This window comes from Pan paniscus, chromosome 2 (assembly GCF_029289425.2).
Source record: "Pan paniscus chromosome 2, NHGRI_mPanPan1-v2.0_pri, whole genome shotgun sequence".
Taxonomy (NCBI): domain Eukaryota; kingdom Metazoa; phylum Chordata; class Mammalia; order Primates; family Hominidae; genus Pan; species Pan paniscus.
The window spans coordinates 60,498,130-60,520,963 of record NC_085926.1 but is presented as its reverse complement, the minus strand read 5'-3'; the positions used below and the strand labels follow the sequence as shown (position 1 = coordinate 60,520,963).

The 22,834-nt window shown below is 40.2% G+C and overlaps 1 protein-coding gene across 10 annotated transcripts in view; it reads left to right on the top strand.

Moving 5' to 3' along the window:
• FHIT (fragile histidine triad diadenosine triphosphatase) overlaps positions 1-22,834 on the top strand; it is a 1,503,390-nt gene that overhangs the window by 678,043 nt on the left and 802,513 nt on the right. The window lies entirely within an intron of this gene.

The following is a 22,834-nucleotide window of genomic DNA, read 5'->3' as shown; positions in this document are numbered from 1 at the left end:
CACCAAGCCTGGCTAATTTTTGTATTTTTAGTACAGACGGGGAGATGGGATGTCACCGTGTTGGCCAGGCTGGTCTTGAACACCTGACCTCATGTGATCTACCTGCCTCGGCCTCCCAAAGTGCTGGGATTACAGGTGTGAGCCACTGTGCCCAGCCTCCATTCAGTGTTCTTAATAACAGCTTGTGGTTGTGCCATTTATTTAGTGGAGTTATTAAGTACCCCAAGCATTGCTCTTATAATGTCCCTTATAGAATAAAATTGCAGGTCTCGCTTGCCAGTCTTCTGAGAGCTACAGTGGCCCCTAAGTGTTCTGGGAACTTTGGAACAAGTGCACTATTTTTTTTTTCATTTTTGTGTTGACAGTAGTGGATGTGAATTTGCTTTGGTTCAGTCCAACAAATATTTGTCAACACTGTGCCAAAATATGTGCTAGGCTCTTGAGATAGGTTGTTTTTTAAAAATTTTTTAATATACTAAGTATTGTTTCTGACTTCAAAGAACTCTTGCCCTGGTGAAGGTGACCAACTTCTGAAGTATATGACTCTGGGTGATAATTGCTGTATTATGCCAAACGCAGAGCTTTAAGAAGCATCAAACTGTGACTTCAGTGGGAAAAGATTTCACAAAGGGGTGGCACTTTAGTGGCATCCTGTAAGGCTAACCGGGAGCTTTTTAGAAGGCCAAGAAGCTTGGTAATGTCTTGAAATGTGTTAGATAAGTTATAGGTTCTTATCTCCTCCTGATACCTTTCCTACCTCAACACTCTTATTCCCAACTTATACATACTCTCAGAGGATACTGTACCGGGAGATGTATTACCAACGAGTAAAAAAATTGCTATTTTAGTCCCGATTATAAAAGTTACAGTGTAATTCTTTAAATAGTCTTTCCCATTAAATTCGTCCTCAGTATGATTATTCTCACCACCACTTCTGTGCTTATGTTATCATAGGACAGTCTCTGTGCTGAACATCTCCTCTTTCTTTTTTCTGTGTTTATTTTCCCTGAAACTCTGACAGTGATTCCAGTGCAGCATGGCTTCCCAAACATATCTGTGCAATGGAATTACCTGGGGAGCTTCGCAAACTACTGATGTCTGTGTCCCACCCCCATAGACTGTGATATAATCGATTTGTGGCATAGTCTGGGCTTTGGAATTTTTAAAGATCCCTAGGCAGTGATGCAAACATTCTAGAATTGATTGTAGTAATGATTGTACCACTGGGTAAATAGATTAAAAATCATTGAATTGTATCATTTGGGTGAATTGCATCAATGGGTGAATTGCATGATATGTGAATTACATCTCAATAAAGCAGCTATATATGAGGGAGGAGAATCACTTGAACCTGGGAGGTGAAGGTTGCAGTGAGCCGAGATTGTGCCATTGCACTCCAGCCTGGGTGGCAATAGCAAAACTCTGTCTTAAAAAAAAAAAAAAATATATATATATATATATATATAGTATTAATAAATAAATATCTCTAAATATGAGGTGACTAATTTGGGAAGTACTGCCATTGAGTATAAATGGGGAAACTGAGATGTAGAGGAGGGACTTGCTCAAAGTCTCCTAGCTAGCCAGATGGAATAAGAACCCAGGCGTTCTGACACTAGAGCTTACGTTCTCCTCTACTATATCGTCCTGGTGTCTTCAAACATGAAGGTGCTCCTGCTAACTCATTACTCAGTAGGCATATGCTTGGAGTAGTAGTGATGGATTTCCTTACATCTATTCACATGTCATACTATGTAAGCAGTGGATCTAATTTGCAAAATAATTGGCTTTAGAATAAGATAAAGGAATTAGTCTCTTTGGGAATAAAATCTCAGTTCTCAATCACTTTATCACAGTACTGAAATAAACCAAGCCAGTCTCCTTTGGTGGCCAGGAGGTATCCTTAGAAGTACATTTAAAGAGGAAAATGCTGGTATCAAAGTTATAAATTCAAAACCAACTGTTCTACATCCTGGAATCTGAAAATAGATTTCTATTTTAAAGATACAGCCTGAAATGTTACCTTGGTCTATGTCAAACCTTTACTGAATTTGGGTATAAAACATACATAAAAACACTTAAACTGTAATAGGAAAAATGTTTGGGTTTCAGCCACAGACAGGCAATAAGGCAAGCCCAGAGTTGGAAGGCCTGTTTTCATCAGCCCTAGGAAGACATAAAATGGAAAATATTTTTGAAAGGAAAAAAAAAAAAAGAATCTCCAGCATAATGAATTGTCATAAATGTGTTTTCTAGAAAGAATATTCAAAGTTTAAGTCCCCAAAATGGTATGGTGACTTTTCCAAGAGGAATGCTTTGTCTCTTATAAGTAAAGATGATCGCTGCTGACCTCTTCATACCTTCTACCTCTTTAAGTATGTGCTCCTGTTAAAAATAAAGATCGAGTTCAAAAAGATGAGCTTGACTAAGAGCTGAAAGGGAACTCATTAAAAATGGCCTTTTAAAATGCCTAAAGGTTGAGTTCCAGTGGTAGGTTTAGTTCATTTTGCTTTAGTAGTTAGGTGGCAACTGTTTCTCAAAGTGTTGGGAAGTCTAGCAGTTTTCTTTTCTTTTTTTATTTTATTTTTATTATACTTTAAGTTTCAGGGTACATGTGCAGAATGTACAGATTAGTTACATATGTATACATGTGCCATGTTGGTGTGCTGCACCCATCAACTCGTGATTTAACATTAGGTATATCTCCTAATGCTATCCCTCCCCGCTCCCTCCACCCCACAACAGGCCCCGGTGTGTGATGTTCCCCTTCCTGTGTCCATGTGTTCTCATTGTTCAATTCCCACCTATGAGTGAGAACATGCGGTATTTGGTTTTTTGTCCTTGTGATAGTTTGCTGAGAATGATGGTTTCCAGCTTCATCCATGTCCCTATAAAGGATATGAACTCATCATTTTTTATGGCTGCATAGTATTCCATGGTGTATATGTGCCACATTTTCTTAATCCAGTCTATCATTGTTGGACATTTGGGTCACTTCCAAGTCTTTGCTATTGTGAGTAGTGCCGCAATAAACATACGTGTGCATGTGTGTTTATAGCAGCATGATTTATACTCCTTTGGGTATATACTCAGTAATGGGATTGCTGGGCCAAATGGCATTTCTAGTTCAAGATCCCTGAGGAATCGCCACACTGACTTCCACAATGGTTGAACTAGTTTACAGTCCCACCAACAGTGTAAAAGTGTTCCTATTTCTCCACATCCTCTCCAGCACCTGTTGTTTCCTTACTTTTTAATGATTGCCATTCTAACTGGTGTGAGATGGTATCTCATTGCGGTTTTGTTTTGCATTTCTCTGATGGCCAGTGATGATGAGTGTTTTTTCACATGTCTTTTGGCTGCATAAGTGTCTTCTTTTGAGAAGTGTCTGTTCATATCCTTCACCCACTTTTTGCTGGGACTGTTTGTTTTTTTCTTGTAGATTTATTTGAGTTCATTGTAGATTCTGGATATTAGCCCTTTGTCAGATGGGTAGACTGCAAAAATTTTCTCCCATTCTGTAGGTTGCCTGTTCACTCTGATGGTAGTTTCTTTTGCTGTGCAGAAGCTCTTTAGTTTAATTAGATCCCATTTGTCAATTTTGGCTTTTGTTGTCATTGCTTTTGGTGTTTTGGACATGAAGTCCTTGCCCATACTTATGTCCTGAATGGTATTGCCTAGGTTTTCTTCTAGGGTTTTTATGGTTTTTGGTCTAACATGTAAGTCTTTAATCCATCTTGAATTAATTTTTGTATAAGGTGTAAGGAAGGGATCCAGTTTCAGCTTTCTATATATGGCTAACCAGTTTTCCCAGCACCATTTATTAAATAGGGAATCCTTTCCCCTTTTCTTTTGTCAGGTTTGTCAAAGATCAGATGGTTGTAGATATGTGGCATTGTTTCTGAGGGCTCTGTTCTGTTCCATTGATCTATATCTCTGTTTTGGTACCAGTACCATGCTGTTTTGCTTACTGTAGCCTTGTAGTATAGTTTGAAGTCAGGTAGCGTGAGGCCTCCAGCTTTGTTCTTTTGGCTTAGGATTGACTTGGCAATGTGGGCTCTTTTTTGGTTCCATAAGAACTTTAAAGTAGTTTTTTCCAATTCTGTGAAGAAAGTCATTGGTAGCTTGATGGGGATGGCATTGAATCTATAAATTACCGTGGGCAGTATGGCCATTTTCACGATATTGATTCTTCCTACCCATGAGCATGGAATATTCTTCCATTTGTTTGTATCCTCTTTTATTTCATTGAGCAGTGGTTTGTAGTTCTCCTTGAAGAGGTCCTTCGGGTCCCTTGTAAGTTGGATTCCTAGGTATTTTATTCTCTTTGAAGCAATTGTGAATGGGAGTTCACTCATGATTTGGCTCTCTGTTTGTCTGTTATTGGTGTATAAGAATGCTTGTGATTTTTGCACATTGATTTTGTATCTTGAGACTTTGCTGAAGTTGCCTCTCAGCTTAAGGAGATTTTGGGCTGAGACAATGGGGTTTTCTAGATATACAATCATGTCATCTGCAAACGGGACAATTTGACTTCCTCTCTTCTTAACTGAATGCCCTTTATTTCCTTCTCCTGCTTGATTGCCCTGGCCAGAACTTCCAACACTATGTTGAATAGGAGTGGTGAGAGAGGGCATCCCTGTCTTGTGCCAGTTTTCAAAGGGAATGCTTCCAGTTTTTGCCCATTCAATATGATATTGGCTGTGGGTTGGTCATAGATAGCTCTTATTATTTTGAGATACATCTCATCAATACCTAATTTATTGAGAGTTTTTAGCATGAAGCGTTGTTGAATTTTGTCAAAGGCCTTTTCTACATCTATTGAGATAATCGTATGGTTTTTGTCTTTGGTTCTGTTTATATGCTGGATTACGTTTATTGATTTGCATATGTTGAACCAGCCTTGCATCCCAGGGATGAAACCCACTTTATCATGTACAGAACTCTCAACCCCAAATCAACAGAATATACATTCTTCTCAGCACCGCACCGCACTTATTCCAAAATTGACCACTTAGTTGGAAGTAAAGCACTCCTCAGCAAATGTAAAAGAACAGAAATTATAACAAACTCTCAGACCACAGGGCAATCAAACTAGAATTCAGGATTAAGAAACTCACTCAAAACCCCTCAACTACATGGAAACTGAACAACCTGCTCCTGAATGACTACTGGGTACATAACGAAATGAAGGCAGAAATAAAGATGTTCTTTGAAACCAATGAGAACAAAGACACAACATACCAGAATCTCTGGGACACATTCAAAGCAGTGTGTAGAGAGAAATTTATAGCACTAAATGCCCATAAGAGAAAGCAGGAAAGATCTAAAATTGACACCCTAACATCACAATTAAAAGAACTAGAGAAGCAAGAGCAAACACATTCAAAAGCTAGCAGAAGGCAAGAAATAACTAAGATCAGAGCGGAACTGAAGGAAATAGAGACACAAAAAACCCTTCAAAAAATCAATGAATCCAGGAGCTGGTTTTCTGAAAAGTCTAGCAGTTTTCAGTCTGTCTCTTATTGCCAGTCACAAACTGTTAAGAGAGCAAGTTATCTTGGATATTCAGATTTTTTAAAGTGGTCTTTTATCTATTTGCTTGAAATATTTTTCTGAGTATTCATTTTGTTGTGTAACTGATTTCCCTTTTTTGTAAATCAATGAAATCCATTGCTCTCATATTTTTAAAGGAATAACAGGCATCTATTAGAATCCAATGGTGAAGAATAGAAGTGGGAACTAGGTGTTATAGCATTCTCCATTAATGGAAAGTGTTGTATGGTTTATGAATTCTTGTATTTTGTATTTGGGATCAGCCCAGCTAGGGGTCAGCCATAGTGCTTGGGGGCAGCATGGGTAGTATGCCCACCTCCATGCCTCGTAGGGGTACAGCCATACCTCAAAGATATTGTGGGTTCAGATACACACCACTGTGAAAAAGTGACTATCGCAAGAAATCAGTCATGTGAATTTTAGTTTCCCAATGCATATACAAGTTATATGTACACTTAGCTGTAGTCTATTAAGTATGCAATATCATTATTCCTAAAAAGTGTACATACCTTAATTAAAAATACTTTACTGCTAAAAAATGTGAACAATAAAAATGGGAAGGTCTTGCCTCAATGTTGATGGCTGCTGACTGATCATGGTGGTGGTTGCTGAAAGTTGGGTGGTTGTGGCGATTTCTTATGATAAAAATGAAGTTTGCCATACTGATTGATTCTTCCTTTAATGAAAGGTTTCTCTGTAGAATGTAATGCTATTTAATAGCATTTTACCCATAGTAGAACTTATTTTAAAATTAGAGTTAATCCTCTTTGACAGTCCTGTTGTTTTATCAACCAAGTTGGTATAATGGTCCAAATTCTTTGTTGTCATTTCAACAATGTTCACATCATCTTCACTAGGAGTTGATTTCATCTCAAGAAATCACTTTCTTTGCTCACCCATAAAAAGCAATTTCTCATCTGTTCAAGTTTGATCATGAGATTACAGCAATTCAGTCATGTCTTCAGGCTTTACTTCTAATTCTAGTTTTCCTGCTTTTTTCACCACTGATGTCTTGAACCCCTCAAAGTCATCCATGAAGGCTGGAATCAACTTCTTCTAAACTATGTTCATGTTGACCTCCCATGCATTATGAATGTTCTTAATGGCTTCTAGAATGGTGAATCCTTTCCAGGTTTTCAATTTACTTTGCCCAGATCCATCAGAGGAATCACTGTCCATGACAGTTATAGCCTTACAAAATGTATTTAATTAATAAGACTTGAAAGTCAAAATTCCTCCTTGATCTGTGGGCTGCAGAATAGATATTGTATTAGCAAGTGTGAAAACAACATTCATCTCCTTGTACATCTCTATCAGAGCCCTTGGGTGACCAGGTACATCATCAGTAAGCAGTAATATTCTGAAAAGAATGTTTTTTCCTGAGCAGTAGGTCTCAAGAGGGGGCTTAAAAAATTCAGTAAATCATGCAACAGACAGATTTGCTGTCATCCCGGCTTTGCTGTTCCATTTACAGAGCACAGGCAGAGTTGATGTAGTATCATTCTTAAGGGATCCAGGATTTTCAGAATGCTCAAGGACCATTGACTTCAACTTAAAGTCACCATCTGCAGTAGCCCCTAACAAGAGATTCAGCTTGTTCATTGAAGCTTGGAAGCCAGGCACTGTCTTCTCCTCTCTAGCTAGGACAGTCCTAGATGGCATCGCCTTCCAATAGAAGGCTGTTTTGTCACTGTCGAAAATCTGTTGTTTAATATGGTCACCTTCATTGATTTATCTTTGCCAGCTCTTCTGGAAAACTTGCTGCAGCTTCTGTATTAGCACTTGATGCTTCACCTTGACATTTTATATTATGGAAATGACTTCTTTCCTTGAACCTCATGACCAATCTCTGCTAGCTTCAGACTTGTTTTCTGTAGCTTCCTCACCTCTCTCAGACTTCATAGAATTGAAGAGAGTTAGGACCTTGCTCTGGATTAGGCTTTGGCTTAAGGGAATGTTGTGGCTTGTTTGATCTTCTATCCAGACCACTCAAACTCTCCGTATCAGCAATAAGTCTATTTCACTTTCTTACTGTTTGTGTGTTCACTGGAGTAGCACTTTTAATTTCCTTCAAGAACTTGTCTTTTGCATTCACAGCTTGGCTGTTTGGCCCAAGAGGCCTAGCTTTTGGCCTGTCTTTGGCTTCTGGCATGCCTTCTTTACTAAGCTTTATCGTTTCTACTTTTTGATTTAAAGTGAGAGATGTGTGACACTTCCTTTCACTTGAACACTTAAAAGGCAATTATAGGGTTATTAGTTGGTCTAAAAATGCAATATCTGAGAAGCACAGCAAAGCAAAATGCAGTGAAATGAGGTATGCCTGCACTGACTGGTTCTTTGACCATCCTCTTTCCTAACTGCTGCCCCACATTTCTATTCATCAGTAAGTATTATTAGCTCTTCTCCCAAGACATATCCAGAATAAGTGCACTGCTGCCTCACCAACTCAAGTCCCTACCACTTCCCATCGGGCTCGCCTTTGTAGCTTCTTAACTGTGTGGCTTCTCCATGCTTGCTTGGCTATTGTCCACTCTCTCTGCAGCACCCAGAGTCACTGCTCCAAAGTTTCAAGTAGAACATATTACTTCTCCCTTGCCTAAAAACTTCCAAAGGCTAGCCATTTTATAGGGATAAAATTTAAATGGCTTGCGTTTATTTCTGTTGATTTCACTCATAATTCAGCTTGGCCCATATCAGGGCTTTGTACTTGTTCTTCCCTTTATTTAGAGGATCTTGAGGACCTCCAATAAATAGCAGCCCTCGTCTATGCCTGGGTCCTCAAATTTCTCAAATGAATTCCAAAATAAACAAAGGAATTACTGATAGAGGCCAGGCTTGGTGGATATGACTTTAGGTCTTACTCAAGGTGGCTAGCTCCAGGGCTTCTCAAAGTCTTAATACACATATGAATTACCTAGGGATCAGGTTAAGTGCAGATTTTGATCAATTACATCTGGAGTGGAGCTGAGAATTTGCATTCCTAACAAGCTCTTGGGTGATGCTGATGCTGGTATTCCCCAGACCACACATTGAATATTAAGGTGCTGGCTGGTATTATAAACTCCAAGTAGGCCAACTAACTTATTTTCCTAAGAATAGTCAGTGTCAGACTCCTCTTAAAACCTAGGAGTGGGGAAAAGCTGGCCACCCTGACAAACACCCTTCCTGGATTGCTGGCTTCATTTACCAGTCTCAAGTGAGACTTTTCTTCTTGGAGACGCCACCTGGCCGATTTATCTCAAACAACAGTCCTGCTGCCACTCCATCACTCACTCGCAATGGCATTATCCCAATGTATGTTTTTCCAGCTCTCCTAACTATCTGAAAATGTTACTAACTCATTTAGTCTTTTCCCCCTGGATCAGAGAATAGAGACTGTCTGTTTTGTTCACTGCTGTCATTCCGTAACCATAAAAGGGCAGTGTTTAATGTATGTAGTTGTTAAATAAAATAATATAGATTAATTATAAGACAGATAAATCATGAGTTCCGTGATAAGACTTTTTTTTTTCTCATTAACCGTTGTATCCCTAGCATCTAACACAGGGTCTGGCACATAGTAGATGTTGAATAAATGAATGAGAACTCAAATTAAATATAGGGGAAGCATGTTTTTGGGTAATAACTAGTGGATCAAGTTAACTGGAAGGCATAACTTTACCTAGGAAGAGTCAGAATTATCTTTCTCTCTCTCTCTCTCTTTCTCTCTTTCTCTTTTTCTTTCTCTCTCTCTTTCTCTCTCTTTTCTTTTTTTTTCTTTTCTTTTCTTTCATTTTGCAGATTCCCATAGTCTAGGCAATAAAAAAGAGAGAATGTTTTCATATTAAGAATGGTGCCTGACTAGTTACTAAAAGGCTTTTTAAAAAAGAGGCTGCCAAAGCCTGTACCATTTGGTAGGAAGCTGTTGTCTACTGACACATCTAAGCATAGTCACAGACATTCCTGAGAATGAGCCGTCAGTCCTTCTATCTCTGGCTCCCATTTCTATTTGAATGGTGTCAGAACTGCAAAGCTCAGTCACTGAGTTGCCTTTTCAAGTCATCCTGGATAATGGCCTGAACTTTTTGTTCATTTCTGTGAGAAGAATTGGGCTATTCACCTGTCCCCTGCCCAGATGACTATTGCAGATTGGTTCATTTTGACATCCTTGATTGAAATGTTTTTTTTTTTCTCCCCATCATCTGAGACTGGGAAAAAAAATGGCTCAAACATTCTTTGACTAGCTCTTATTCTATCAGTAGCGACTTGTAAGGACTCCACTTCTATACCTTGGTTGTAACTGGCTTAATGAGAGAAGAAATGACCTGAAATTTGTTGAGTGTGTCTTGGGGTCCAGGTGCTTTGGAAGAATAGCTGTCTAAGAGCTTGACCTTGAGTATTGACTTTGTTCTTTGTTTCCAAAATGGGTTTGGCCCACATTTCAGTCCTACCTTAGCGTCTATCTGATTGGTAATTTGATGTGTAATTTCTACACATATGTCAGTACTTTAGGACATTCTGCTGTTTTGGTTTGTTTTGGTGTACAACAGTAGGCTCTTCTAAGATACATTAAACATCTTAAATACTAGAGATAGAGACATGGAAAAGTGCAATGAATGAATCCATTTATTCATTCAGCTGGTGTTTGTTGGGTATCAATTATTTGCCTGGCACTTTGCTCACTGCTGTGTATATGGGGATGGTAAATGAAAATATTATCTTATTCTTTTCACAGGAAGGGACTTTTCTCTTTAGTCCCTGGCTCTGTGTCCCTTCCTACTCCCTTCCTCCCCACCTCTCCTTCACACACACACACAGAGTGTGTGTGTGTGTGTGTGTGTGTGTGTGTGTGTGTGTGTCCTTACATCAGTAGAAACAGCAACTGCCTTGCCTGGTGACAACATGCCAGTGGAGGAAAACTCACCTAAAAGTAAAGGACCGGCTCTATTCTGTCTTCTTTCTGTGGTACCTGCTTGTGGTTGTGAACAGTCTGCCCATCAGTCTCCATATGGCAAGCAGGCCAGATAAGGCCTGCCTGGTTCTTCCCATTACCATTTTCAACCTCAGACAGAAAGAGGAGATCAGGATAGTATGTCACTGCAGACCTGGGGTGAGGGAACAGGGAGACCCATTTTGGTTTTGGCCTGAACCAAGGTGTTTAAAATTTACTTACAGAATTTCCAGGCACTACTGGGAACTGCCTAGTAGCCATTCATGAAGCTGTTCTTGCCTACCACCTGGCTGCTTAGGTCTGCTTGGGAGGGGGCTGATAGGCAATCCCAATCTCTGACAGTATTCCCAGCCCTTAAGGAGATCATTATCTAATGCGTAAGACAGAGAGGCAAATGCATAATTACTGTGCCTATGAGAAGCCCTGTACTAGGAGTGTGTCCCAGGCACTGTAAATAATACAAGACAGGCACTTCTATATGTTATACTAATCAGTTAACACCACATTCTTCTGCAGCAGATTGTATCACTGATAGCCATGATAAGGGAAGAAAATTGCCCCCAAATGGAACCTACAATTATCTGTGTACTGTCTTTGTCTTGTTTGTGTACTTACAAACTGTGCACAGTTTCCCCATCAGAGCATACCATGTTACAGTTTAATTTTGGTATTAGCTATGATCTGAAGCTGTTGGGAGCTGTCATTCTTAAACATCTGTACTTGACTTGTCTAAACATAGGGCTCTGGCCTTTCCCCAACAGCCTGGCATGCCAGGAAAAGTAAAGAAAAGACCTCATGCCATTAAATAGACAGGTGGTTTCCATGGCCACCAACACAGGAAGACTCCAACATCTTAGCAATAAGCTGAAGCAGTTAAAGGGGAGTTTGAGAAACAGTCAGATTTGTTTAACAGTGTGTGGGATGGCTTCATAAGAAATGGTGTAAGTGCCCATAAGAGGGACATGCTTTTTCTCATCTTCTAGAGCTGGGAGGTTAAACAGGAGCCCAGAGATACATATGCTTTCCATCTTCTCAGTGGGTTAGTGGGAAAAGTGAAATGGATATTAGCAAGCCCTTGGTTAGTAAGAGACCTCTTGTGGGGCAGTTTTTGAGGATCAGAACATTATTCTGTGCATTGTCCTCTAAAGTGAGAGAGAGCACACCAGCAATTTGAGTGGAAACATCAATAAAGAAATAATAAAAACCTTATTAAATGAGAAAGTGCTGGAAAAGTGCATCAAGGCAAGAGGGGACATCTCAGCAGCAGTAACGTGAGAAAGTATCATTAGGGAATTTAGCTGTAACTGAGAGTGCGTGCCACAGTAAATGCATGCTTCACTTGTTCTCTGTGACATTGACCCATCTTTTGTAATGTTTTCTAAATGCACCCTCAAAATGGGTTAATGTTTTCTTGCTTTGTGCTGAATTTTATAGAAATGCATGCCTCTAGGGACATTTTAATTGTCTCCTTATTTATTTTGTCTTATATTAATTCCCCATACAGTTGAAAATTAATACTGCTGTGGATTTACAGAATTTGCTAATTAGTAAGAAGCTTGACATTTACTAACACAAAACTATGAATAAACCCACTAATTTAAAAATTATATCACAATCAGAATGTTCCCATGGAAGTTGGAAGCTCAGAGAAAAATGCCGTCTTTAGATATTTATTAACAAGGTGATTAGTCAGAGGATTACCGTAGAACATGTTATTTCAATGCTAGAAGTTTGTTATTCATGCTCCTAATTGAAAGAGTCAAGATTCTGGAAGATACACGTATTATCACATCCTTAGCTTGAAATGGATGGAACCATCTCAGGGCTGCCATGAAAAGTTTCCCTGGGTCATTAGTCTAAAGCCTTAAAGTGAAATGAGCAATAGGTTTTCCATGTTATGCAGCAACTCTGATTGATTGGTAATGGTATCTAAAAGATTCTGTTAATGCCCTGCAGGAGAACATGTCATAGTTAATGAGCGACATCTGCCTAGAGTGCAGGAGGAAGATGTCACAACATGAGTGCTAGGCCTGGGCCCTTCCTGGTATAGAAGACCCCAGGCAGTGAGCTTACCAAGCAACTTTTACTTTTTTGACTGAAGGTCAGAGCTCCTGGGAATGTGCATTTAGTGGGGAAAAATGTTCTTTCTGGACTGTGCAAGAGGATAAGTAAATCATGCCATCCTAGAACTCCAAAGACCATGCTGAGTCATTAGACTCAGGGGTCAAGTGGACAGGCCAATGGCATACTCAAACTCTCCTGAGCTCCCTATATGACTCTGCCTCATCTGCTTGGCTTGGTTCACCCATGACATCAGAGAAATATTTAAGTTGGGAGCAACCCTACTTCAGGCATGTGCTGTTACTAAGGGTAATTTATGCTTGAAACCCTGGCCTGAGCCATGGAATGGTTTCATGTGGCCCTGTGTGTGCCAGTCAGGGACATGGTTCAGGGAGATGACTAGAGAGTGGTTGACATGGTGCTTCCCTGTTAGAGAACAAAGGTAGGGCAGGGTCTAGCACACACCTCTGTCTTCTGAGCCCCGCTTCCATGAGCTGTTTCTAACAGGCTTTGCGATACACAAAGGCAAAGACGACAAAGGTAGCAGTCAGGTGATGCCAACACAACTCTGTCCTGGCAGGACTCTTGGCGTAGGGGTCTTCTAAACAAGATCACTTGAAACGGATCAAAATTTTCCAAGAGAAACGTTTTTTAAAAAATTGTGTTTGTTGCCTCTTTTGGAAAGCAATGGTCCTTCCTCATTTTTGCAATGAAACCAGGGTGCAAATGTATGGGTTACTAATAGCTGGCATTTGAAATAGTATTTTAAAAGCAAAAGCCTTTAAGATTACAGAGCTCAGAGATTCTGCACTGGGAGAACACACATCATTGTTTTACTTGGACTCAAAATGCATTTTTCAACAATACCTATACATTTCATTAGTGATTGCTTATCAGTCTTTTAATTATGATGTTGTGCTTCTCAGCCCACATGGCAATGAGAGTTGCCATAAATTACCCTTAGTAAGTGGCATATGCTTGAAGTAGCATTGCTCCCAACTTTGTTTCTCTGATGTCATGGGTGAACCAAGCAAGCAGATGAGGCAGAGCCATGTAGAGAGCTAAGGAGAGCCTGGGTACACCCTTGGCCTGTCTGCTTGACCCCGAGAGACCTGGCATGGCCACCTTATGGACTCTGCGTAATCTCTTTATACCTATGGAAAACCAGACAGACTGACTCTGTGGGTAGCAGTGATTGTGCACTTGAAAATTAATTCCTTTCTTGACATCATGTCTATTTTTTTTTTGTTCTTCCTGTCACCTCCTCCGCTCACCCACCAGGATGTAGACATTTGGAATGATCATTTACATGAAAAAAGTACAGCACATAATGCAATGTGGGCAGAAGATCTTTCTTAGCACTGTTGGAGGTGGGGAGGAGACCAGTGTCACATACCTGGGTACAAATCTCGGCTCCATCACTTGCTTCCGTGTGTACTTGGGCAAGGGACTTAAACTCTTAGTGTTTTCTTTTGTAAAATTAGGATGATAAAAATACCTCAGAAGGCTTTGGAGAGGAGTAAGTGAGATATTTACATAAAGCATTTATAGCATAATGTCTGGTATATAGCAAGGGCTACAGGAATATTAGCTCTTATTAGTATGGTTAACAAATGCCAATTTTAAATGTTACTGCACAAGTGTTCTAATGAATGGTCTCTCCTTCGTGGGTATCATCAGGAGATGTCCTTGGTGGTATCATATGTAAACGTTGACCTCCAAGTCCTGTTTTCAGAAATGACTTCTCTTAGCTGTATAAAAATGTGAAAAAAAGAGAGCATCCTTTGCCCTGAGCACAGTACTTCCTAGACAGTGTTCAACACAGTGGTCACCTTGGATAGAAGGCAGCAGCTACAGGGAACAAAGGCAGCGTTACACAGCTAGGTGATGCCACTGCTCCTCTTCTCTGCCACCAGCCTCTATTACCTTCAGGGTGTTGCTATTCCAAAACCCACCCCAGGCCCTCATTTTGCCTCACCCTTTTCTGAGCAGTGTTGGGTGACCACTTGAACTGAGAAGAGCTTTGGGGTTTTCACTAATGGGTGACCTCGATCAAGTTGCTTGACTTCTATGGGTTTTGTTTTCCTCCATGTCTACTGTACAGGCTTTTGGGGTTTAAATGAGCAAATGCAGGTCAAGTGCCTAATGTAGGCTGGGCATTTAGAAGTATTCAACCAATGCTCATTTGTCCTCATTGGTGCAAGGCTCTTGTTGCTGTGAAAGGATATGAAGTCAAGGAAGAGATGGATTTTGGATCAGTTGCATCTTCCCTCATTAACTATATAAAGACATGTTTGTCATAGTTTCAGAGGGACCAGCTCCTTCTTAATCCTTTACCTTACTGTCTCCTCTGCATCTGGGTCTGTCTTTGGTGCTCAGAAAACTTTGTAGATGTCACTTAACATTTGTCTAGCCTCTTTTGTGTTGAGGCAGTATGCTGACTACTGCAGGAGTGTCAAGGAAGGTCTGTATACAGAGGGATCACCCAGATGGCTGTGAGAGACTCACTGTTCATTCCAGGTCAGGAGGAGATCAAAAGTAGCTATAAGAAAATGACCAATTAGTGTTCCCTTTGTGAACTCTTAGCTCCAGGAAGTCCTTATACAAGTGAAAAGGAGGACAAGGCAGAAATAAACATTAAGTGTTATTATAAGGAAGGCAATAGCCAGTATGTAAATGAGCATGACCACACAGGAAAGCTGTTTTGAGTCAGTGTGAATCATAAGACCAAAGTGAATGCATAATAGCCACCCTGCAAACTCCAGCTCTCCTGCAGAAAGCTTGCCTGCAGACAGAAATGTCCCACCTGGCCTGAACAATGGAACCACGTGATGGGATTCAGGTGCCGGTCTCAGTCTGCTAGCTTGTTAGTGTTGGATGATGCTCCCCAGTAGGCAGCCAGAGCCTCATTACTGTTGGTAACAGTAAGCTAATAATTAAGAGTTCTGAAATTCCAAATGGTGACAAATAGAATGAAGAGGTAATGAGTTGGGTAGGATTGGAGATCCCCTGATGAGTGCCTGTCATGGCGAGAGGATGAAGAAATGAAAAAATGATGAAGAGAAAACTGCCATTGTCATTCTAAGAGCTGCTGAGAAATACCAATTTGTCCAGGGTGCAGGGAAATGGGAAAGCATTTGTCAAGCAATGAAAAAGCAAAGTTACCTTGAATGGAGCCCTAGATAATGCTGTTCTGTAAAACCCATGATGGTGGAAGAAGAGTCAAGACTTGATTCATTTAAATTCCTCTTTTATTTAATGTTGTATAATAGGCATCTCTGCTGAAGTTGGGAAGCTCTATTTCGAGACTCCATGAGCAAGAACCTCTCAGCTACAGTAAAGTCTGGCCATACTGGCTTTAGTGGGGACATAACACAGAGGCTATAGTTTGACTTTTTATGATTTCCTTTAACTGACATCTTCTGAGGGCCTGGAAGAACACAGGGAATCAGTAGTTTGGGATGGCTTTGGATTCAAGGCCTTGAATTTATATCTGGTTATCTTCAAATATGTTTTCCATATGCTAATAAACAGGATTGAAGGAAGATGTGCATTATATACTTCTAAACTTGTTCTCTTACGAGGTTGTATCACCTGTAGTACACTGTTATGTAAAAAATGCATCAGTCATGTAGTTATCTTGTGAATAACACCATTAGATATTGGAAGAATATGGTAGAACACTTAAAATAGGAGTAAGTCTATAGAGTACAAGTGACACATAGCTATAATTGACACTGTAATTAGCCTTATACTCCGTTTTAGCAAAAACCTATGAGCAGCATTGCTTTGCCATGAATATTGCCAACAATTCAGGAGTCAAAAAATGGTGGAATAATTTCTCTCATATGCAGAATAGTAATTATTATCTTGTATTCACTTATGTTGGGAACTTTAATTTGTTCAATGTAAATGTTCAAAATATAATTTATGTAGTTTTTCCTTTGGTATTTCTTTCGGTATTTATTTTTAAAATAATATGTCAGAAGTGTTAAAGTAAAAGATCCAATGTTTCTTAACCTCTGACTGGCCTTGCTCTGATAAAGGGATGCTACAGGAACCCCTTTGGAAGCTCCTGCTTCTGAAAGATCACAGTTGATTCAGATTTACCATACAAGCTTTTGACATCATTTCTGAGTTGATGTCCCAATATGTCCACAGTGTCTTCATACAGTCCATGGAGATGAATATCTGTGATATCTGTGGATTTTTTGATGGTATAGAGACTATAATATAGTAGAAATTTTGATTACTCCAGAAAGACATAACAGTAAGGTGATTTTCAACTTCTAATTCTCCTCCTTAAGTATTGTTTTTGTATTTAAACATGTAAGTTCATCTCTGCTATTACAGTCCACATGAAAAACATGATTTGGGTTTCGTTTTGTTTGTTTGTTTTTTTTTAACCGTTAAGATGAATCTCAGAATGAAAAAAACGAATCTCAGCGTCCATCAGACTGAGAAGTCATGCCATACTTTGTCCTTCAGTGTAGAAATCTGTTTCTTTTTTATTCAGGTTTCTGTATTTCCCTGATATATTGTTTTTCTTTTTTTGAGATGAAGTCTTGCTTTGTTACCCAGGCTGGAATGCAGTGGCGCAGCACAATCTTGGCTCACTGCAACCTCTGCCCCCTGGGTTCAAGCGATTCTCCTGCCTCAGCCTCCCAAGTAGCTGGGATTACAGGTGCCCACCACCATGCCAAGCTAATTTTCTGTATTTTTAGTAGAGACAGGGTTTTGCAATGTTGGCCAGGCTGGTCTCAAACTCCTGACCTCAAGTGATCTGCCCTCCTAGGCCTCCTAAAGTGCTGGGATTACAGGTGTGAGCCACTGCGCTTGGCTTTTCCCTGATATTTTGTACACACACAAAGCTCTAGGCCTTGATGCTGGTGTTTTAGATATTCATCACCTGTGTTTGGTTTGGAAGAAAAATTTTATAAAGTGACAAAAGTAGTTCTAAATTTTATACATTTTTGTAAATATGATACCATGTTTAATACTCAAGGTCAGGTTGAAGCATAAAACATAGAAGTATCCATTTACACCCTATATCTTTCTTGACTAGATGAGAAGAACTTCAGGAGCCTCTCTCTCTCTCTCTCTCTCTCTCTATATATATATATATATATATATATAAAAAATATATAATATAAAATATATATATCATATCTATCATATATAATATATATATCATATATATAATATATATGATATATATGATATATATTTTATATATATTATATATATATATTAAAGCGGTGACCTCTTTTTGCATAAAAGGTCTCCATCGGATCAATCAGTGGAAGAAGGGGGTTGGTGATTCACATTACGTAAAAACACAAGTCCTCACTTGAGTCATAGGTAGGTTCTTAGAAACTACAACTTTAACCAAAACAATGTATAATGAAACCAATTTGACCATAGGCTAACTGATTAAAAAAAAAATTCCTGTGACATATTTCTCCTCACAAAAACATCACCAAACTTCTAAATAAAAACCAAAATATTGTTAATATTAAATACAGAAATAAAGATGATGTCTACATAAGAAAGATTAATAAAAGTAAGATAATTATTTACCCATTCATTGCAGTTCAGGGTCTCAGGTGGCAAGAGCCTGTCTTGGCAGCTCAGGGCCCAAGGCAGGAGCCAACCCTGGACAGAGCACCATTCCCTCTCAGGACACACTCCACATACCTTCTCACTCAGACCGGGACCACGTAGACATGCCTCTTAATCTCACATGCACCTTTGGAATGAGGGAGGAAACCAGAGTGCCTGGAGAAAACCCATCCAGACACGCGGATAACCATGAAGATTTCACACAGACACTGGCCCCACTCAGAAATAAATGAGACTGTTAAAAGTATAAGACTGTATCTTCCTTAATTATCTTTCCTTCTCTCACTGGATGAGTCAGCTACAAAGCAGATGTCATTGAGAGTGTTGGGGGCACCAAGTAACATGTCTAAAGAGCTCTGGAGCAGAAGAGGGAGTAGGTATGAATACTTATCAGGAAGAGGGAGTAGGTATAAATACTTACCAAGTTGGCAATGAACAGGCTGGAGTAAGGGCTTCTTGGCCTTCACTATACGTTAGGAATAGAATCACCATAGGAACTTTCAAAATAAAAACCAAAAAAAGCCTGATATCTAGGTCTCAGCCAGACCAATTAATTTAAAATATCTGGGAGTGGGGTGTTGGTGAGGAATGTGGAGGACTGAAACCCTCTTTCATTGGTGGTGGTAATGTAAAATGGTACAGCCACTAAGGAAAACAGCTTGGCAGTTCCTCAAAATGTTAAATACAGAGTTCCCACATGATCCAGCAGTTTCACTCTTAGATGTACTTTCAATAATTGAAAACATAAGTCCACACAAAACTTGCACCTGAATATTCACAGCACTATTCACAAACGTCCAAAAATGTAGTAACAAATGTCCATCAACTGATGAATGGAGAAAAACATGTGGTGTATACATACAATGGGGTATTATTCAGCCTTTAAAAGGAATAAAGGATGAATACATGGTAAAATGTGGATGAATCTTGAACACATGCTAAGTGAAATAAGCTAGACATAAAAGGCTATATATCATAGGACTCCATTTCTATAGAATGTCCAGAAAAGGCAAATCCACAGAGACAGAAAGTAGAATAATAGTTGCCAGGGGCTGTGGGCTAGAGGAAAATGTGAAATGACTGCTAAAGGAAATGGTTTCTCTTTTGGGGGTAAAAATGTTCTGAATTAGATAGTTATGATAATTGTACAATTTTGCGCACATACTGAAAACCATCAAACTGTACACTTTAGAAGGGTGAATTTTATGGTATATGAATTGTATGTCACTTTTCAAAAGTCTTAACAGAAAAATAATCTGGGAATGGGGCATATGCATTTTTTTAAGCTCCTGAGGTTTATTTTTATTGACAGGATCTCACTATGTCACCCAGGCTAGAGTGCAGGGGCATGATCACAGCTCACTGCAGCATCACCTTCCCAGGCTCAGGCATTTTGTGCCATGGTCTCTGGAGTAGCTGGGACTATAGGTGCACACCACCACACCCACCTAATTTCTTCCTCTCCTCTCCTCTCTCCTCTCCTCCCCCCTCCCCTCTGACTCCCCCCTCCCCTCCCCTCCCCCTCCGCTCCCCTCCCCTCCCCCTCCCCCTCCCCTCCCGCTCCCCCTCCCCCTCCCCTCCCGCTCCCCCTCCCCTCCCCCCCTCCCCCTCCCCATCCCCCTCCCCCCTCCCCCTCCTCCCCCCTCCCCCTCCTCCCCTCCCCCTCCTCCCCCCTCCCCCTCCCCTCCCCTCCCCCCTCCCCCTCCCCTCCCCTCCCCCCTCCCCCTCCCCTCCCCTCCCCTCCCCCCTCCCCTCCCCTCCCCCCTCCCCCTCCCCTCCCCTCCGCCCTCCCCCTCCCCTCCCCTCCCCCCTCCCCCTCCCCTCCCCTCCCCCCTCCCCCTCCCCTCCCCCTCCCCTCCCCTCCCCCCTCCCCCTCCCCCTCCCCCTCCCCTCCCCCCTCCCCCTCCCCCTCCCCCCTCCCCCTCCCCTCCCCCTCCCCTCTCCTCCCCTTTCCCCCTCCCCTCTCCTCCCCTTTCCCCCTCCCCATCCCCTCCTCCCCCTCCCCTCCTCCCCCTGCCCCTCCCGTCTCACCTCCTCCCCCTCCCCTCTCCCCTCCCCTCTCTCTGTTTCTCTCTTTCTTTCTTTCTCATTATATTTCCCAGGCTGGTCTTGAAGTCCTGTTCTTAAGGGATCCTTCTGCTTTGGCCTCCCAAATGAGAGGTATAAGCCACTACACCAGGCGTCCTGAGATGATTTTTAATGTACAACAGTAAAATCTTTTTTTGAAAGTCAAATTTAGACCCTGAACACTCTGGAGCTTGAATCTTTGTCATCACAAGTTTCTCATTAAGTGAAACACCACACAAGACCTTGTATGATCTGATCCCTGCTCATCTTTCAAACCCATCTCCTCACCTCTGCCTTGCTGCCTGCTGTTAGGCTCCACCCCACACTCTTCTTTCCATTCCTCTGAGATCTTGAGATCATTCTTGCCTTGGCAATTGCTGTTTCCTCCACCTGGAACATTTTATCCCCATATAGTCACATACAGTGGACTTCTTATCATTCAACTCACAGATCAAACGTGAGGTTCCCCTTTCTTTTGACACTTAGGCAGCCACTTCTGCCTCCTCCAAGTCCCTTCCTGTTCTTGCATCTTGATCATTTCCTTCAAGTCACAATCAGAATATTTTTCCTTGTTGACTGGCTTGTAGTCTCTACTGCTTGCAATCCGCACCCTGTGCCTAGAATACTACATGAGAGCAGAGGGCTGGTCTGTCATATTTACCACTAGAATAGTATTTGGAATATGGCAAGTATATAATACATATTTATTAAATGAATAGGTGATTAGAGTTTGATGAGGAAAGGTTATTAAGTATATGTAATCCCTGAACATCTTTTTAGGAGAAAGGGAAGAAACTGGTGAGAATGAGGTTAAATATGTAAAACAAGTAGGTTTACAAAAAAAAAAAAAATGACAACAGAGAAGAGGTAACTGATGAAGTGAGATCTTGAAAAGGCAGTTGGCATTTTGAAATACCTAGGTGTTTTCTGTTTATAAATAGCTGAGGTTTTGGATTTTCTTTGACTTATTAACAATTGAAAATTTTTTTAGTGACATAAGTTGATGACTTAATATACTTCACTAAAAAATTCTCTTTGTATAAAAATGTTACAGGTACTCTTGTTTGCTTAAATTCTGGGACACTTCAAGTTGTCTTCTCTTTCTCTTTGTTCACTTTGTTATCTTCTAGGATCCTCTTCTACTGTCTCCTGTGGAATTTTGACATAAGCCTGTAGATTAGAATGTTTTATAAATCATATAAACTTCAATATATGTCTCCAACCATTCATTTATGTGCCTTGTTTTCCAAGTCATCAATAAAGTATGTTTGAGAGCGGGGCCAGATCAGATTGTGTTGTTCCTCAGTTAGATGACAGGGCATTGTTCCTCTTAAGGTTCATCTTGGGATCCATTAGCCAGCAGCTTTTAATAAGCTCATTTACATTCTTGGTTAACAATTGAGCCCCCAGTGTTTAAGTTAATTGAAATAGAAACCTACTCTCCAGTTGGTAGAAGTGTCTGGAGTTAAGGCTTTTTCTGATATCCCCCAAAGACATTCGTGCCTTCTAGGGTTGGTCTAGATTCTTGCCATTCACTGAGTAATGCCAGGGTATAAAAATAGCAGATTGTTTTTTACAGTGAACCTTAATATTCCTGGCCATAATGAAATAACAACTTTATTTTTCTAGTTAAAAGGAAACACAGTTTTATTCTTTTAACCAAGAGAACAGTGTTTCTTTTTCATTGTGTCTGACTTCCTGGTTGCCTAGGAGACATTAATTTTCATGGTAGATTGTTTTATCTAGGACATTTAGAAGAAGTTATTTCCCTTTATGTTGTATTCCTAAGTAATGACAAATTTTTATTAGCGATTTGGAGAATTAGAGAATGCATGGCATTAACAAAGTTTTGGGGAAATGGGACTTCTTTCTATACAACCGTTGGGTATCAACTATTGGCTACATTTCTTGAGAGCTATTTAGTAGTTCATACCTGTAGCCTTAATAGTTCAATATACTTTGAACACAGTGATTCTCAAATCTAGGAATTAATGCATGACAAGTAATCAAAGAGATGCATAAATGTTGATATGTTGGTGTATGAAGGACCTTCCTCATAGGGTTGTCAGGATTAAGTAACATATCATATAAATTGCTTAGAAACATGAAAGTACCGAGTAAGTACTTAGCTGTTATTTCTATTATTTAATCAGATGGTAGTTTTTGACACTGCTCTACCTCTAATATGGAGAGATAGTAGTCACCTAATGGCAGTACGGTGTCAAATACATGATTTTATTTGTATTTATGTAACCATTACATACCATTTTTGTGATAAGCATTATACCAAGCAACTTAACAATATTAGCTTATGTATTAGTTGACAATTAACAATTGTTTATTGAATAAAATTAGGCATTACTTTTGTCAAGGCAAAATACACCAATATTGTGACTAGCACTTATCAAATATTTAAGTGCTTTATGTGTGTCCTTGAGAAGAAGGTACTGTTGTCATACTCATTTCTCAAATTTAAAGAAGCTAAGGAACTTGCCTGAGTTCATAAAATGAATTGGAAAGAAGATACAATCGGAAGCCATGTTTGTCAAATCCCAGTGATGGGTTAGCTACATTGTTGCAGAGATTGTTGGAGTCAGA